Source organism: Pseudochaenichthys georgianus, chromosome 10, assembly GCF_902827115.2.
Source record: "Pseudochaenichthys georgianus chromosome 10, fPseGeo1.2, whole genome shotgun sequence".
NCBI classification, from domain to species: domain Eukaryota; kingdom Metazoa; phylum Chordata; class Actinopteri; order Perciformes; family Channichthyidae; genus Pseudochaenichthys; species Pseudochaenichthys georgianus.
In genome coordinates this window covers 27,564,176-27,581,496 of record NC_047512.1, presented here as the reverse complement: position 1 = coordinate 27,581,496, position 17,321 = coordinate 27,564,176, and the positions used below count along the sequence as shown (strand labels likewise).

General features: G+C 42.6%; 1 long non-coding RNA gene across 1 annotated transcript; it reads right to left on the bottom strand.

Moving 5' to 3' along the window:
- Positions 1–12,962: 12,962 nt before the first annotated feature.
- LOC139434610 (uncharacterized) lies at positions 12,963–14,196 on the bottom strand. The gene is made up of 3 exons (XR_011643942.1): positions 14,099–14,196; positions 13,653–13,744; positions 12,963–13,271 (listed from the first exon to the last, which is right to left on the bottom strand). It is a non-coding gene; the product is annotated as an uncharacterized lncRNA (long non-coding RNA).
- Between the last annotated feature and the right edge of the window lie 3,125 nt (positions 14,197–17,321).

Below are 17,321 nucleotides of genomic sequence, written 5' to 3'. Positions count from 1 at the left end.
TTCACAAGTACGTCGGTACGCAAATGCGCTTTGAGACACAAGTGACGGTACGCATTTCAGATTACGCACATAACCTGTGTACCAGTTATGTGCACCCCTGGCTGTACTACAGCAAAAGTATGCTCCGTCGGGACTTCCTGCAACAACACCACGCCGTTATCAAAGATGTTCTATTGAGAAGACGATCACTAAGTGACAAAAGTTTTCAAAACCGTGGCTACTGAAATCAATCTTACTAACTGCTGTCGGTGCAATTTACTCCGCGCGAGTTGGCAGACTTTAGTTTGCTTACTTTAACATCATTTTTCATGGTAGGGCTAAAACATTTCTTGGTATGGGTGTAGCCTACCCAGTGGCGACTCGTCATTAGGGGCAGGTGGGGCACAGCCCCACCTAGTGTCAGCAGAAAGTATTAAAATAATGATTACAACAAAATGCAAAAAATAAATTAAAAAATATATTTTAAGATCATGTTTAATCATCTGATTCGTCTGTACATTGCTGTTTTAGTATGTGTTCTTCTAATTAGTGTGTGCCTATTGAGCTGTTTAGAGCCATGTGGGACAAAACCTGACCCTGCCCCTCCCTCTGACTGTCTAAAGAGGCTTCTCAATACTCAAATGTCCCCTCCTCGACTCCCCTCCTCGAGACTTAGTCCCGCCCACAGGAGATGCGAGCGGAGGACCGAGGAGGGGAACCGAGGAGAGAGGAGGGGAAGCAGCAGACGTTTAAAGAAATGAGAACTCCTCTCCTCTGAGCGGTCATATTAAAGCGACGTCCGTTCATTATTACGTGGCAACAGCTGCATCAGCTGTCGAGTGTTTTGTCATATTTTATAATCTCTGTTAGATCAGCTGAACATTGTTCCCCCACATATTTACCTTGAATTCATTGAGAGTGCGGTATAATGAGACAATAACAGGCTACAGATGCGGACACACACACACAAATATATTTATATAAATATATGCAATTTAAAGTATGAGAGCACTCTCATAATAACGTAACACAATCAGAGACTGGATATATCCCCCCCCCCTTCTCTCTGGTCGCTGAAATGGGGAATTGAAATTACGGGCCAATAAAAGTAAGCAGAGGACACCAAACCAACTAAGACCTGTCTGTCCGCCGCATCTGCGCACACACTGTACCACACACACACCTACACACTGTACAGGACACACCTACACACTGTACCACACACACACACACACACACACACACACACACACACACACACACACACACACACACACACACACACACACACACACACACACACACACACACACACACACACACACACACACACACACACACACACACACACACACACACACACACACACACACACACACACACACACACACACTGTACCACACACACCTACAGCTCCTAACCTAAACCTACGCCGTTGTGTATTTTATTATGTGAAGCACTAAATGGTTTTAGAAAAATATCGACTCTTTGTTTGTATATATCTACTAAACTAAAGCAAATAAAGAGAGTAGGTCTGTTATACTGAGTGATATTTATTTTACACACTGCTCTGCTTTCTGCAGGACCTCACAGCTATTCTCACTGTAAACATCGCGTTGCGATGAGAGCAGTTTCTAAAATAATATCCAGGGGATGCATGCAGAGCTGTCATTGGCTGAGATAAGTCCGGCCGTGCGTCACGCCTCCACCGTTCCCGGAAATGCATCCGCGGAGGAGCCGTGGAGGAACCATCAGTGTATCCTCGGTTATAGCTCCTCCAGAGAGCCTCCTCGACGCTCGATCCTCGGTCCTCGGTGTGCATTTAGAGAAATGAGACGTCCTTCAAAATGGCGCGCTGAAATTCATTTCCGGGTCACTACCGGAGGACCGAGGAGTCGAGGAGTCGAGGAGGGGAAATTTGAGTATTGAGAAGCCTCTTAAGTGAACGGTGACTGCAAAAACTACACTGCGCATGCTCAGAGTATTTTCCTATTTAATGTGTGTGGCAAAAAATAATGACCATAAGTGCTGCCATCCCCACCATACGTCATCTCACATCATTCAGAGCTGATTGGCTGTAAGTACGTGTGCCGCGAAAAGTGTGGTGTGTGAAGAGGAGGAGAGAGAGCTGCAGTGAGGCGTCCTAAAACCAGGAAGTAAGCTGCGCATGGCTTCCCTCCACAAAAAAGCAACGAGATTTCTCCATAGGATTTTAGAAAATAGCTCAAAATAAGATCTGTGGGAAACGTAGCTGTTAGATAAATGTACGTTTTGTTCAGCCGGATAATATCCACATGTCTACCCTACTTTATCATTTTCGAATCAAACATCTATTGATTAGATTAGATTTATGACTTTTACAAAAAAGTAATAGAGATTTTTGTCCAGAAGGATAGGCAAATGGACTTAATCTTCAAGTCAAGGTAAGACTGCAATTTTATTGAAAATGGGATCTTACTAAGAGAGAACAATTCAATATTTAAATGATAAAATTTCATTTTTGTGGGTATCCTTCTGTTGAACTGTCGGTTTAAAAGTAATTGAAGCATCAGACAAAAAAAGATTTTGAAAATAATATTATATTTTGATTTAATATATTTGTAAACCTGAAGAGTCAGTGCCAGTGCCTCACCAGCCATGAACCTCTCTGCAGAAGCTTATATATATAGACATCTGAGTTTTTTGTGCCCCACCACTTTTGTACATATAGAAACGCCACTGAGCCTACCCCATTCATACCCTGGCGCTGCCACTGGTGGCACGTATGGGGCGGGCCATTCTGCACATGCGTTAAATGCGTTAAATATTTTAACGCAATTAATTCAAAAAATTAATTACCGCCGTTAACGCGATAATTTTGACAGCACTAATATTTATATAAATATATTTGTGTGTGTGTGTCCGCATCTGTAGCCTGTTATTGTCTCATTATACCGCACTCTCAATGAATTCAAAGTAAATATGTGGGGGAACATTGTTCAGCTGATGTAACAGAGATTATAAAATACAGTGCTATGACAAAACACTCCACAGCTGATGCAGCTGTTGCCACGTAATAATGAACGGACGTCGCTTTAAAATGACCGCTCAGAGGAGAGGAGTTCTCATTTCTTTAAACGTCTGCTGCTTCCCCTCCTCTCTCCTCGGCTCCTCCGCTCGCATCTCCTGTGGGCGGGACTAAGTATCGAAGATAGGAGTCGAGGAGGGGAGTCGAGGAGGGGAGTCGAGGAGGGGAGTTCGAGAAATGAGAAAGGGCCATAGACTGTATGGGAAGCAGCCCGTGTCCGACCAATCAACGAGCGTCCTTTGAGGAGCTGCTGGCACTCACAGCCATGGTTTGAGAGTTTGAGGAGACATGAAGAGACTAAACAATAATAGCATCTGCAAGAAGAGCAATAGCCTACATGCAGGGTTGGGTTGTAACGGAATACATGTAACGGCGTTACGTAATCAGAATACAAAAATCAAGTAACTGTATTCAGCTCGCGTTACATTTGAAAAACGAGTAATCTGATTACAGTTACTTTCGTAAACCTGAAGTGAATACATTTTGGATTACTTATTGGAATTATTGGTGGAAAGATTTCCTCTCAACATTTAATATTCAAGTAGTACCAGCCGAATCATCACAGCCCACAAAACCTATTACCGCCGCAGATGGACCAAAATAGCGTTTGAAAAAAAATCGCGGGTATGCTCGCTCAGTGAAACAATAACAACGAAACATGGAGGAACAAAAGTCTGCGTTTAAATCGTGTGTGTGTATATATAGGTGTGTGTGGTTAAAACACATCAGCCTGCGGTCGCTCTTTAGTCTTTAGCCTTACTAATGATTATTTCTGAAGGTATACACAGTGAAAGGCGGTGCGTGAAAGGCGGTGCAGGCACTGCGCAGCTCGCTCCTCTTCTCAGAGGCTGAGTTAACCCTCCCGCTGCCTCCTGGCGCTGCAGAGATTTCATGAAGTGAAGGAGGTTTTCCTTCTAAAAAACAGCTGTGGGCAGAAAATACTGTGAGTGTCACGGACATGAATTCATAGATCAAGGCAGACTGGGGCACACACTCTCCTGTTTTGCCAATCCGGTGCTTAAACTATAGCTCTACACCCCTGGCCGAAATGTCCTTAAAATGAAGTCCGAGTTCGACATTTTAATTCATGTCCTGCCAACACTGGCAGGACAGAAGGCGACACGCCCGTTCTAAACCGTGTCCCTCACTCTCCTCACACCCCAAGCTGCATCCCCAAAAAGTGTATTATGTTGTTAAATCGTTTCAGATGTGATGTTTCAGTGTGCTCTTGATAAGCCATTAAAACAGTAAAAACACGTTCAGTTTCCTTTTGCTTTTTTGTGTCTCCTGTTCACCAAAACATACCCATCTGTGATGGAAAAAGAAAGTAATCCAAAAGTAATCTAAAAGTAATCTGATTACGTTACTTTTTTAAGACACGTAACTGTAACTGTATTCGGATTACTTTCAGAGCCATGTAATCAGTAATCAGTAACTGATTACATTTACAAAGTAACCCTCCCAACCCTGCCTACATGGTACTGAAAGGCAGGGCCGGTTCTACCGTAGCAGCAGATCCAGAGATCCAGCAAACTCGTCGTGATGCACGAGTCAACAGCAGACTCAGAGATTCGCAAATCCTGACTCACTGTGCAAAACACAGCAGACTCGTGCGGACTCCGTAACCGTATAGCAGCAGATCCAGAGATCCAGCAGACTCGTCGTCATGCACGAGTCAAAAGCAGACTCAAGAGGCTTCTCAATTCTTAAATTTCCCCTGGGGAACCGAGGAGAGAGGAGGGGAAGCGGCAGACGTTTAAAGAAATTAGAACTCCTCTCCTCTGAGCGGTCATTTTAAAGCGACGTCCGTTCATTATTACGTGGCAACAGCTGCATCAGCTGTCGAGTGTTTTGTCATAGCCTGTATTTTATAATCTCTGTTACATCAGCTGAACATTGTTCCCCCACATATTTACTTTGAATTCATTGAGAGTGCGGTATAATGAGACACTACCAGGCTACAGATGCGGACACACACACACAAATATATTTATATAAATATATACAATTTAAAGTATGAGAGCACTCTCATAATAACGTAACACAATCAGAGACTGGATATATCCCCCCCCCCCCCCCCCTCTCTCTGGTCGCTGAAATGGGGAATTGAAATTACGGGCCAAAAGTTGTATTTACAAGTATTAAAAGTAAGCAGAGGACACCAAACCAACTGAGACCCGTCTGTCCGCCGCATCTACGCACTGTACCACACACACCTACACACTGTCACACACACACACCTACACACTGTACCACACACACCTACAGCTCCTAAAGCATAATCAGGCTACAGTCGTTGTGTATTTTATTATGTGAAGCACTAAATGGTCTTAGAAAAATATCGACTCTTTGTTTGTAGATATCTACTAAACTAAAGCAAATAAAGAGAGTAGGCCTGTTATACTGAGTGATATATATTATACCAACACATCCTCACTCCCAGGTCGGCCTATGTTGACGTTATGTCAAGTCCCCTGCCGGCTTTTTCCAACGCAAGGGGGGGGGCCTTAGCGTCCATTTTCAACGCAAGGGGGGGGGGGCCTTAGCGTCCATTTTCAACGCAAGGGGGGGGGCCCTTAGCGTCCATGTTCAGCTTTCCGGGATGTCCATGTGCTTCTATGGACGCCCATGGAAGCACGGCATTCGTTTGTGTCAACTGCCCTTAAAGGCAATGAAGACACTACACTACCCAGAATCCCCAGCTATCGTTTGGACTACACCATGTGCTCTGTTTGACAACCCCCGTGATAGTCCTCAAGCTCTGTGATTGGAGAGTGTGCTCCGAGGGTTACCGAGCCTCGAACAGCACTTGAAATGGGATGGAACCACGGCAGACTGTTCAAAACTGGATTTGAACGGGTCCACCGCGTCCCCCCCCTCCCCCACCCCGTACCCAGAACTACACATGCTGACTATTCTGTTTCGCAACATGTTCTCTATGGCACGTCTCTACTGGGAGTTGTAGTTTTAAAAGACGTTTTCGTATTTCCCATAATAAGAAGTTGCCAGTATTAAACTGTGTACATCCCTGGAGGTTTAGGGGACAGGAAACACTCATACATATAATTAATAAATGGGTGAAAATTGCTGGTGCCCATAATGGGCAGTATTAATATATATACCCACACGCCAGCTAAGGTCAGAAGAGCTTTATTTAACAGCTGGACTTATGTTTGTGACCCCTCCTGTTGTTAATTGATAACATTACATTACATTACATTAATTGATAAGCCTGAAACATGCACTTGTCAAGGTTCAGAGGCACATTTTGCAAATATGGCAGTAGCCATCGATCAGCTTAAGATAAGATATACTTTATTGATCCCAAGTTGGAACATTTGCGTTACATCAGCATGTGTAACAGTTAAATATGCAGTGGTGTTTATTTGAAAATCATTTAGTATAATCACACAAATTCTGTGTTTTATATTTAACAATTCTGTGTTCTTTATTTATTGATTGTTCAATACCTGACAAGGCCGGAGATGAAATATCTGCATACATCATAAGAGTATAATACATTATGTATAATATCAGTTAAAATAAGTGCTTCAACATAGTTAACATTGCTGGAGGTATGCACAAATATTGATAGATGTCTTGTAATGCACTGTTGAGGAACCTGCGACCCAAGTTTTTCATTCAGTGCAGAACTACACCATAGTTGTGTAGGCCTATATGATATGTCAATAAACCTTAGAACATCTTGAAATCTTGAACGGGATGTGCAAAATAGTCATTATATACAGTCTTTAATTAACTATTAGTAGAGAATAACGAGTAATGAATATACTTTATAGGGATCCTATTAATATCTAATAATAAAAATAATGAAATTCAATAACATGCTTTAACCACCAGGTGTCTCTTTATATCATCTGTGCACCTTTATGGTGTAAATACAGCCTATCTACCAATTGGATCAAATATAAAAGTGAGCCGAATTAGTGTTGATATGGCAAAGAGACGTATTGTGTGAAAAGAAATGTAAGATGTTGTTTCATGGCTGATATATTTATGATCCACGTCACGTTTTCAGTTCCTCATGTTTGTCTTCTTATCAGGGCTATAAATACAGAACTACGGCAGATATGTAATATTTAATGCAGCCGAACCGTGTATTACAATGCCGTTATGTGATGACTTTCAAATAGAAAAGCAAGCACACTCGGAATAAGGTATTATTTTATTTTTTAAAAATGTTTTCGGTCTGTTTCCGGTATTTGTTAATGACGATGTGCTGTGAGATGTGAGACTGGAATTGCAGAGGGGGAAATAACGTATCTTTAGATGCGGATTTTGTTAAACTAATATGTTTGCGCTGTGGACCAACACTATACATTGATGGGGAAGGGGGTAGCAATAAAGATAACACCATTAAACAGTTACACAACATAACAGAAATAATATCGATAGCAGCGTCCCTAGCAACCACCTTGGTAACAATGAAAACGTTGGACGCAATTTCCTGAAGTAATCTTCGTAATAACTAGCAAACTAAAGATCATGTACATCCACTGCACACATAATCTGAAATAACAACTCATATTTCTCGCATCAAATGACATCAAAACGCATTTTAATAGCCAAACTAACTTTAAAATAGGCATTTTACACCCAGAATAAAACGAAGTTCGGCCATGTTTTCTTTTTCTGCAGGGAGAAATGATAGCTGGGGATTCTGGGTAGTGTAGTGTCTTCTGCCATCCTTTACTCCGAAAAAAGATTTGTTTCTCCGAATCAAAGGGGAAAAATACAAAAGCATTGCACACAATTTAAACCAATCAATGTTGTGTAATTAACAAGGATAATCTGGTGTTTTTTAGTCGATGAGTAGTGCAGATATCACTGTAAAATCAATCGTCAGTAAGGGGAATATTTACTTCCGGGTGTACAATTCTCCGCTATCCAATGAGAATGGACGCTCACATTGCCTTTAAGGGCAGTCGACACAAATGAATGCCGTGCTTCCATGAGCGTCCATAGAAGCACATGGACATCCCGGAAAGCTGAAAATGGACGCTAAGGCCCCCCCCCCTTGCGTTGAAAATGGACGCTAAGGCCCCCCCCCTTGCGTTGGAAAAAGCCGGCAGGGGACTTGACATAACGTCAACATAGGCCGACCTGGGAGTGAGGATGTGTTGATTATACACACTGCTCTGCTTTCTGCACGGGCCTCACAGCTGTTCTCACTGTAAGTGTAAACATCGCGACGCGATGAAAACAGTTTCTAAAATAATATCCAGGGGTTGCATGCAGAGCTGTCATTGGCTGAGATAAGTCCGGCCGTGCGTCACACCTCCACCGTTCCCGGAAATGCATCTGCGGAGGAGCCGTGGAGGAACCATCAGTGTATCCTCGGTTAGAGCTCCTCCAGAGAGCCTCCTCGACGCTCGATCCTCGGTCCTCGGTGTGCATTTAGAGAAATGAGATGTCCTTCAAAATGGCGTGCTGAAATTCATTTCCGGGTCACTACCGGAGGACCGAGGAGTCGAGGAGGGGACATTTGAGTATTGAGAAGCGTCTTCAGAGATTCGCAAATCCTGACTCCCCACTTTTGGCCACACCCCCTAAGTAAAATGTGTTCCCGGCCGTGAGTCCCCACGAGTCTGCAGGAAGTTTCACTGATCCGCGTCCCCTCCCCTGAGCCAAACGATAACTTCTGGAAGCTATCCTACTTGCTAAAGGGTAGGCAGATGGACTGGGGTATGTTGTAATGTTATTTTACATTTTATAAAGAGAGTAGCGAGTGACGCAATTTATAATTTTAATATGTACGTCACACAAGGTGTAGGACTCAAAGGACTCGGGTTAATGGAGAGGGGAGACTCGTCACGACCAGCTCATTTCTAGGATCCGGGTTGATGATCCGAATGAATCAGGACTCGTCCATCTCTAAGAGAGAAGCGGAGAGGAAAGTGAGTGAAGAGAATAATTAGCGATACAGGGAGAGAAGACGGAGAGGAGAGTGAACAGGCGTGTTAGCGGCAGACAGGGAGAGACAAATAATTACACATGGCACTCTCCAAGAAGAGGAAAGTGGACAGTGAGAACAGAGCTTTTAACCCTGAGTGGACGGACTTGTTCATGTTCATCCTGCCCACTGGGAGCACAGGACCAGTGTGTCTCATTTGTGCAGAGACCGTGGCGCTCATTAGAAGTGCCAAAACGCCACTATGAGACAAAACACAAAGTGTTTGACCAAACATTCCCTCTCAAGTCAGAACTGAGGTCACAAAAAATAAGCAGTCTCAGAGCCCAATATGATCAGTCCACCAGGATCAAAATTAAAACTAGATATCGTTCCAGCGCAGGCTAACCCAGGCTAACCAATGAGCACCTGCATGTGTGTATGAGAATGGCCCTGACACCATCGCAGCCCAGATTTGAACTCCTGGCAGGACAAGCTCGAGCTCAATTCTCTCACTGAATTAAAAAAGTGAGTGAGGGACTGCAATATAAGAGGGAAAGAAAGAGAAACTTTAAAACTGTTCAATTGTTGTGATGTGTAAAGACTGATATTGTTCTATAATCGGATGAAACAGTTAGGTCATGATGTGAAACGGTTAACAAAGAAAAAGGGAAACTCAAGCTGCTGCTACACTTTATTTTATTTATCTAAAATGAAGCACTTTTAAGATGCACATATTTTCAACAGCCATTTTATTTATTTTCTCTATTTTATTTCTAAATGCAGCCCGAGAGGAACATTACATAGATCCACAGTATTTACTGTGTATCTGTATAGTTCAATGTTAATTGACAATAAATATTGTTGTTTATGAATTGTACTTTCTTTATTTGATTGGCAGTCAGTTGTTGATTACATGCAGACTTCAATATATATCACACTAATTCATAAAGTAACTTAGACATTTTGATGTTCCGGACCTTTGCATGGGGAGATTTTCTCTAACTGGACCGCATTTAATTTTAGTTGAAGACCCCTGACCTAGACACTCACCATTATTTATACAAGAGTTCTCTGAATTGATCTCACTATGTGTTACCAGTTACGATAAGGTGATCCTAAACGGAGACCTGAATATTCATATAAATAAAAAAGCGGACTCCAAAGCTATAGAGCTTGCAAATCTACTAGATAGCTTTGATCTAACACAGCATATAATACATGCAACTCACCGACATGGTAATACATTAGACTTAGTGATAACAACTGGACTAAACATCAATAATATCTCAATAACTGAGCTACCTCCCTCTGACCATCACTGTATATTCTTTGATGCTGAAATAACCCTTACTAAAACAAAAAAATAAGTCATAGTTCAAAAAAGGCTCCTTAACGACATGGCTGAATCAAAGTTCACCGATCTCATCAGACTATATGAACCACACAGTCATGACAGCTCTCTAAATGAAATGGTAGAACATCTCAATGATGCACTATCATCTGTATTAAATTATGTTGCCCCACGAAAACCTAAAAAGAAATCGACAAGCAAAGCCTCCCCCTGGTTGAACTATAATGTTGTCAAGGAAGAAAAAAGGAAATGTCGTGCAGCAGAGAGAAAATGGAAAACAGAAACCACTGTGATATCTACAAATATGCTTTAACTGCATATAACAGAACCATCCGACGAGCAAGGAAAGATTATTTTCCCAATATTATCACAGAAAAGGCCGGAAATTCCAGAGTCCTTTTCTCCACTATCGATCAGCTGCTCAACCCTGTCTCTGCCCCCCCACCCTCCTCAACAGCTAAATGTGAGGAATTTGCTCTGTTTTTTGAGAACAAAATAACTTCAATCAGAGCTAGTATCAATACTAGTGGAGGCAGGGGCGGACTGGCCATCGGGACGAATCCCAATGGGCCGGTACTGAAGTGGGCCGGTCGGACGATGTGGGCCGGCCGGTAACCGGCAGGGCTCGACAGTAGGCTTGTTTGAGACAAGCAAGACCTGCGCAGACCTGCGCAGTTGCGATCAACGTCTTGCTAGTGCGTTGCATGATGGTTAGTCATTTTGTCCGACTTGCTCTGGAGGCTCGCCCACATGAGACTTTGAAATCTCGCGGGACAAAGACGCCCGCAGCCTTGAGAGCGAGGCGAGGCGAGTTGCTCTCCACGAGCTGCGGAAGCGAAATGCTTGATGGGAAACGGCTCGCTGGTATCTCGAGCTGAGCGCTCATTGGTGGTTTTTACCACGTGCTGCTGATGAAACTCTCCAATTGGCTGGCAAAAGTTTGTTGTTGTTTTGTGTCAGTTTTACGTCGCCACATCCATTCCCATTTTTCATCATTGTTCCACAATGTTTATCATCATGAAATTAATATCTATATATTTTATACTATACTGCTTACCGTTTTCATACTTTATATATCTTAGCATATTCATACACACTGTTCATACTGCTCACAGGCTGATATCTAGTGTATTCATACCCCACTGTTTATTCATCATTCAATTCATTCTATGTTATTCTGTAGATTGTGTACATTACTTTCCACTTCACTGCTTGTTGCACCTGGTTAGAAGCTAAACTGCATTTCGTTGTCTCAGTACCTGTAATCTGTGCAATAACAATAAAGTTGAATCTAATCTTGAGCAGGAACACATGTATTTACTTAGTACATATCTGACATTAACGACACAACACATGTGTGCATTCTTTATAAATGCAAACCGAGTAAAGCCGACTCCGGAGGTGCGGTATGCACCTTAAAGTTGTTTGCAATCCGCCAAAAAACCGAGAGAAGAAGAAGAAGAATGCGAAGAAGAAGATGAAGAAGAAGAAGCCGACTCGGAGCTGTCCGACTTCAGGCGAGCTTTTTGACACCTCCCCCGGCTGCGATCGGCTACTCTCGTCTACTTTCGAGGCGAGCCGCAATAGAGGCTTCTCAATACTCAAATTTCCCCTCCTCGACTCCCCTTCTCGATACTTAGACCCATAGATATATATAAACACTAGATGACTCACCCGCGCTGCTGGCCAATGGAGACCGACGTTGCCACTTGGCCGCCATCTTGCTACAGGCAGTGCTCTCATTCATAACATTATGGTTTACTATTTAAATAACCATAGCTTGTTCAATTTTCAACCAATGTTCAAACGGTTTGGTTTTTTATAAACATCAAATATGTAGTTATGATACTGCATACTTATAATCATGGACTTTCATATGAAAATAACATTAATCAGATAAAGCAATAGCTACACACACACACAAGGTATTTATATTAAATATTTGCCGGTGTATATATTTCCATTTATTTTATTATATTGTTAATATTTAAAATAAATTATAAAATTAAAATACATTTATATTTTATATATAAAAATCGTTCTCATGTTACCACTCTGTAAGCCAAGAGTTGTTAATTTAGCAATGCCTTAGCTTTAAGAACAGGGACACAACTAATGACAATAGCATATGTTGGTATATTATTTAGATATTCACACCTTTATCAGAAGAACCAAACCAACATAAAATGTGCTCACAGACAGGCCAGTTCTGTCTAATTTATCACAATTATTTTTGACATGAGATCTTCATATCATCCTAGTTTTGTATTTAGTTTCTAGATTTGTAAACAAATCCAGAACCTTTGAAATATGTTATTGAAAAAAGACCAAGAATAATATAAACTGTACCATGTGTCCTTTTGTGTCCTTCTGTAGTCCATTTGTGGTTTGTCTTGTCTCACCCCGGCTGATATATCACAAAATCCACTGTTTAAATTGTTCCCTATATTGCCCCTATGCAATATAGGGAACAATTTAAACATAAACTATCCTATGTGTCCTTGGGTGTTATGAAAGGCGGCCCCCCAAAATAAATGTATTATTATTATTAAGAAGAACAACTTGGTGTGGTGTGGAGGGGATGTAGGAAGCAGGAGCAGGTGGGGAGAGATGGGACTTCAAGGTTATTTATTTTAAATGTGTCTTGGCGATAAGGACCAGCTGCACACAATAAAATACAGTATAACACAAAACCAAAAAGACACACGGTGACACATGGCACACCAACAATCAATCATCGTCCAGCCTCAGCTTTGGTATTCTTTCACAACCATGTTATGGGTTTATTAGACTGAGCAAACATAAACATATGTGGGGAACATAGTGCTGCGTCTCCTGTCCGGTCAAATTCCTCACTCCTGAAGTGCTCACTGCATAGCAGTGTCCTGTCACAGGAAACAAAACCGTCCCTTCTTAGGGCGAGTTCCCACTGCCTCCTCCTCTCTTTGGTTTTGGGAAACCTTAAAAACATGAGAAAGGTAGCTAGATATATAAATTATTGTCAATATGTTCCTCCCTTCTTTCCTTTAACATTAAGGGTAGGACAAAAATACACACCGAAATTATCATATTTTTGGTATGTATTCATTTATGTATAGCCTACTTTAAGAATAAGACAACCACACTAAGAGTAATAAAAAAGGTGTCCAATAGAAACATTAAATAATTGTGTAAAGAAATGGTAGCAACATATTCTAAAGAGGCTGGGTCAACAACAATCTTGCAATACTATTATCTCACATAGCCCCACTGATCCTGTGTAGTAAGACTTGTAATGTACATACATCCACTAAGTAATTAACGATTATCCTAATTGTAGTCATAATATTGTCATATCTTACACGTGAAAGGTGATCCCACGGGTTCTTGTTTCCAGACTGCGGTGATTAGAGCATCCGTAGGCTGCACAAAAGTCCGGCATAGTCAGGTACTTCTGTAAACACAAAGCCAGCAAATTCCTGTATCATAATGCAAGATGTTTTTAACAAGCCAAACCACTTGGAAGAAATCATGTGTAACTTAAGTTGTGTTGAAAAGAAAGAGCAGTTCTGCCTCTCCCACTGGTGTAAAGTTGCTGGGTCAACTTTGTAATACTAGGTCTCACTGACAGCCTCTTGTTATTAGCCAGCTAATAAATACAACCACATACACAAAGAAAAGCTGCAATTTCAACATTTCCAAGCATCCTGTATCATAGCCATGCTAATCATGTTTATAATAAACCAAACCGTTTGTAAATCAGTCAAGATTTCAGTGAGTTAAGAGTATTTTTGTGCAGATCACTCACCTTACAACAGCTACCATAACGCGAATCAGAGTAACTGTTGACTGTAGCAAGATGGCGGCCGGTCAGCTACGCTGGAAAATCTCCCATGAGCCATCTAGTGTTTATATATATATATCTATGCTAGACCCGCCCACAGGAGATGCGAGCGGAGGACCGAGGAGGGGAACCGAGGAGAGAGGAGGGGAAGCAGCAGACGTTTAAAGAAATGAGAACTCCTCTCCTCTGAGCGGTCATATTAAAGCGACGTCCGTTCATTATTACGTGGCAACAGCTGATCAGCTGTCGAGTGTTTTTTCATATTTTATAATCTCTGTTAGATCAGCTGAACATTGTTCCCCCACATATGTACTTTTAATTCATTGAGAGTGCGGTATAATGAGACAATAACAGGCTACAGATGCGGACACACACACACACAAATATATTTATATAAATATATGCAATTTAAAGTATGAGAGCACTCTCATAATAACGTAACACAATCAGAGACTGGATATATCCCCCCCTCTCTCTGGTCGCTGAAATGGGGAATTGAAATTACGGGCCAAAAGTTGTATTTGCAAGTATTAAAAGTAAGCAGAGGACACCAAACCAACTGAGACCTGTCTGTCCGCCGCATCTGCGCACTGTACAACACACACCTACACACTGTACAACACGCACCGACACTGTACCACACACACCTACAGTTCCTAACGCATAATCAGGCTACAGCCGTTGTGTATTTTATTATGTGAAGCACTAAATGGTCTTAGAAAAATATCGACTCTTTGTAGATAAACTAAAGCAAATAAAGAGAGTAGGTCTGTTATACTGAGTGATATATATTTTACATACTGCTCTGGGGCCTCACAGCTGTTCTCACTGTAAACATCGCATGGCGATGAGAGCAGTTTCTAAAATAATATCCAGGGGATGCATGCAGAGCTGTCATTGGCTGAGATAAGTCCGGCCGTGCATCATGCCTCCACCGTTACCGGAAATGCATCCGCGGAGGAGCCGTGGAGGAACCATCAGTGTATCCTCGGTTATAGCTTCTCCAGAGAGCCTCCTCGACGCTCGATCCTCGGTCCTCGGTGTGCATTTAGAGAAATGAGACGTCCTTCAAAATGGCGCGCTGAAATTCATTTCCGGGTCACTACCGGAGGACCGAGGAGTTGAGGAGGGGAAATTTGAGTATTGAGAAGCCTCTAATGTGTCTCAAACAAGCCTACTAAATGGCCCGCTGGCCCGGAAGCACTATTTAGACACCCCGGGCCAGCATAACGTACTTTCCACTTGCCCGCTCGGGCCACTAAAAATATAAAAATGGTCCTGCGGTATTGGTATTTTGCCTAGCAATTTAGTTAAATTGTTTCGTTTATCAACGCTACACCATAGCGTCCCGTGAGTCGGTTTGTCGTCGTTGTTGTTGTTGGGTGAAAAGCAAACAGCTGTTTGCTCCAGAGCGCAGCGGGAGCAGGCTCCGGTGAGCGCGCTGCTTCACTAGAGAATATCGCGCCACCTAACCATTCGCCAAATGTTTTTAATACCAGCGGTAGCCGGCCAAGCGCCGGGCAAAAAACAATCTTCAAATAAAAGAAAGTCACCGAATGAGTTAAAGGAGAGTGACAGGGAGTATGAGAAGAAGTTTCAGCCAGCTTGATCGATGGAGTTGGCTGCAGTGACGCGTCCTAAAACCCTTTTATAATCTATCGATTAGATTTATGATTAGAAAATTATAAAAGTAGGGTAGACATGTGGAGATTATCCGGCTGAACAAAACGTGCATTTGTCAAACGGGTTTGTTTTCCACAGACCTTATTTCCAGCTATTTTCCAAAACCCTTGTCGAGGGAACCAGCAGCTTACTTCCTGGTTTTAGGACGCGTCACTGATGCCAATATAAACATTAGAGGCTTCTCAATACTCAAATTTCCCCTCCTCGACTCCTCGACTCCTCGGTCCTCCGGTAGTGACCCGGAAATGAATTTCAGCGCGCCATTTTGAAGGACGTCTCATTTCTCTAAATGCACACCGAGGACCGAGGATCGAGCATCGAGGAGGCTCTCTGGAGGAGCTATAACCGAGGATACACTGATGGTTCCTCCACGGCTCCTCCGCGGATGCATTTCCGGGAACGGTGGAGGCGTGACGCACGGCCGGAGTTATCTCAGCCAATGACAGCTCTGCATGCATCCCCTGGATATTATTTGAGAACCTGCTCTCATCGCAACGCGATGTTTACAGTGAGAACAGCTGTGAGGTCCTGCAGAAAGCAGAGCAGTGTGTAAAATATATATCACTCAGTATAACAGGCCTACTCTCTTTATTTGCTTTAGTTTAGTAGATATCTACAAACAAAGAGTCCATATTTTTCTAAAACCATTTAGTGCTTCACATAATAAAATACACAACGGCTGTAGCCTGATTGCTTTAGCAGCTGTAGGTGTGTGTGGTACAGTATGTAGGTGTGTGTTGTACAGTGTGTAGGTGTGTGTTGTACAGTGTGTAGGTGTGTGTTGTACAGTGTGTAGGTGCGTGTGTTGTACAGTGTGTAGGTGCGTGTGTTGTACAGTGTGTAGGTGTGTGTGTTGTACAGTGTGTAGGTGTGTGTTGTACAGTGCGCAGATGCCGCGGACAGCCGGGTCTCAGTTGGTTTGATGTCCTTACTTTTAATACTTGCAAATACAACTTTTGGCCCGTAATTTCAATTCCCCATTTCAGCGACCAGAGAGAGAGGGGGGGGATATATCCAGTCTCTGACTGTGTTACGTTATTATGAGAGTGCTCTCATACTTTAAATTGTATAGATTTATATAAATATATTTGTGTGTGTGTCCCCGCATCTGTAGCCTGTTATTGTCTCATTATACCGCACTCTCAATGAATTCAAATAAAATATGTGGGGGAACAATGTTCAGCTGATCTAACAGAGATTATAAAATATGACAAAACACTCGACAGCTGATGCAGCTGTTGCCACGTAATAATGAACGGACGTCGCTTTAATATGACCGCTCAGAGGAGAGGAGTTCTCATTTCTTTAAACGTCTGCTGCTTCCCCTCCTCTCTCCTCGGTTCCCCTCCTCGGTCCTCCGCTCGCATCTCCTGTGGGCGGGTCTAAGTCTCGAGGAGGGGAGTCGAGGAGGGGAGTCGAGGAGGGGAAATTTGAGTATTGAGAAGCCTCTAAGGTCTTCTGTCGGCTCTGTACATCAATGCCGACCTATGCTGACAAGTAAGTG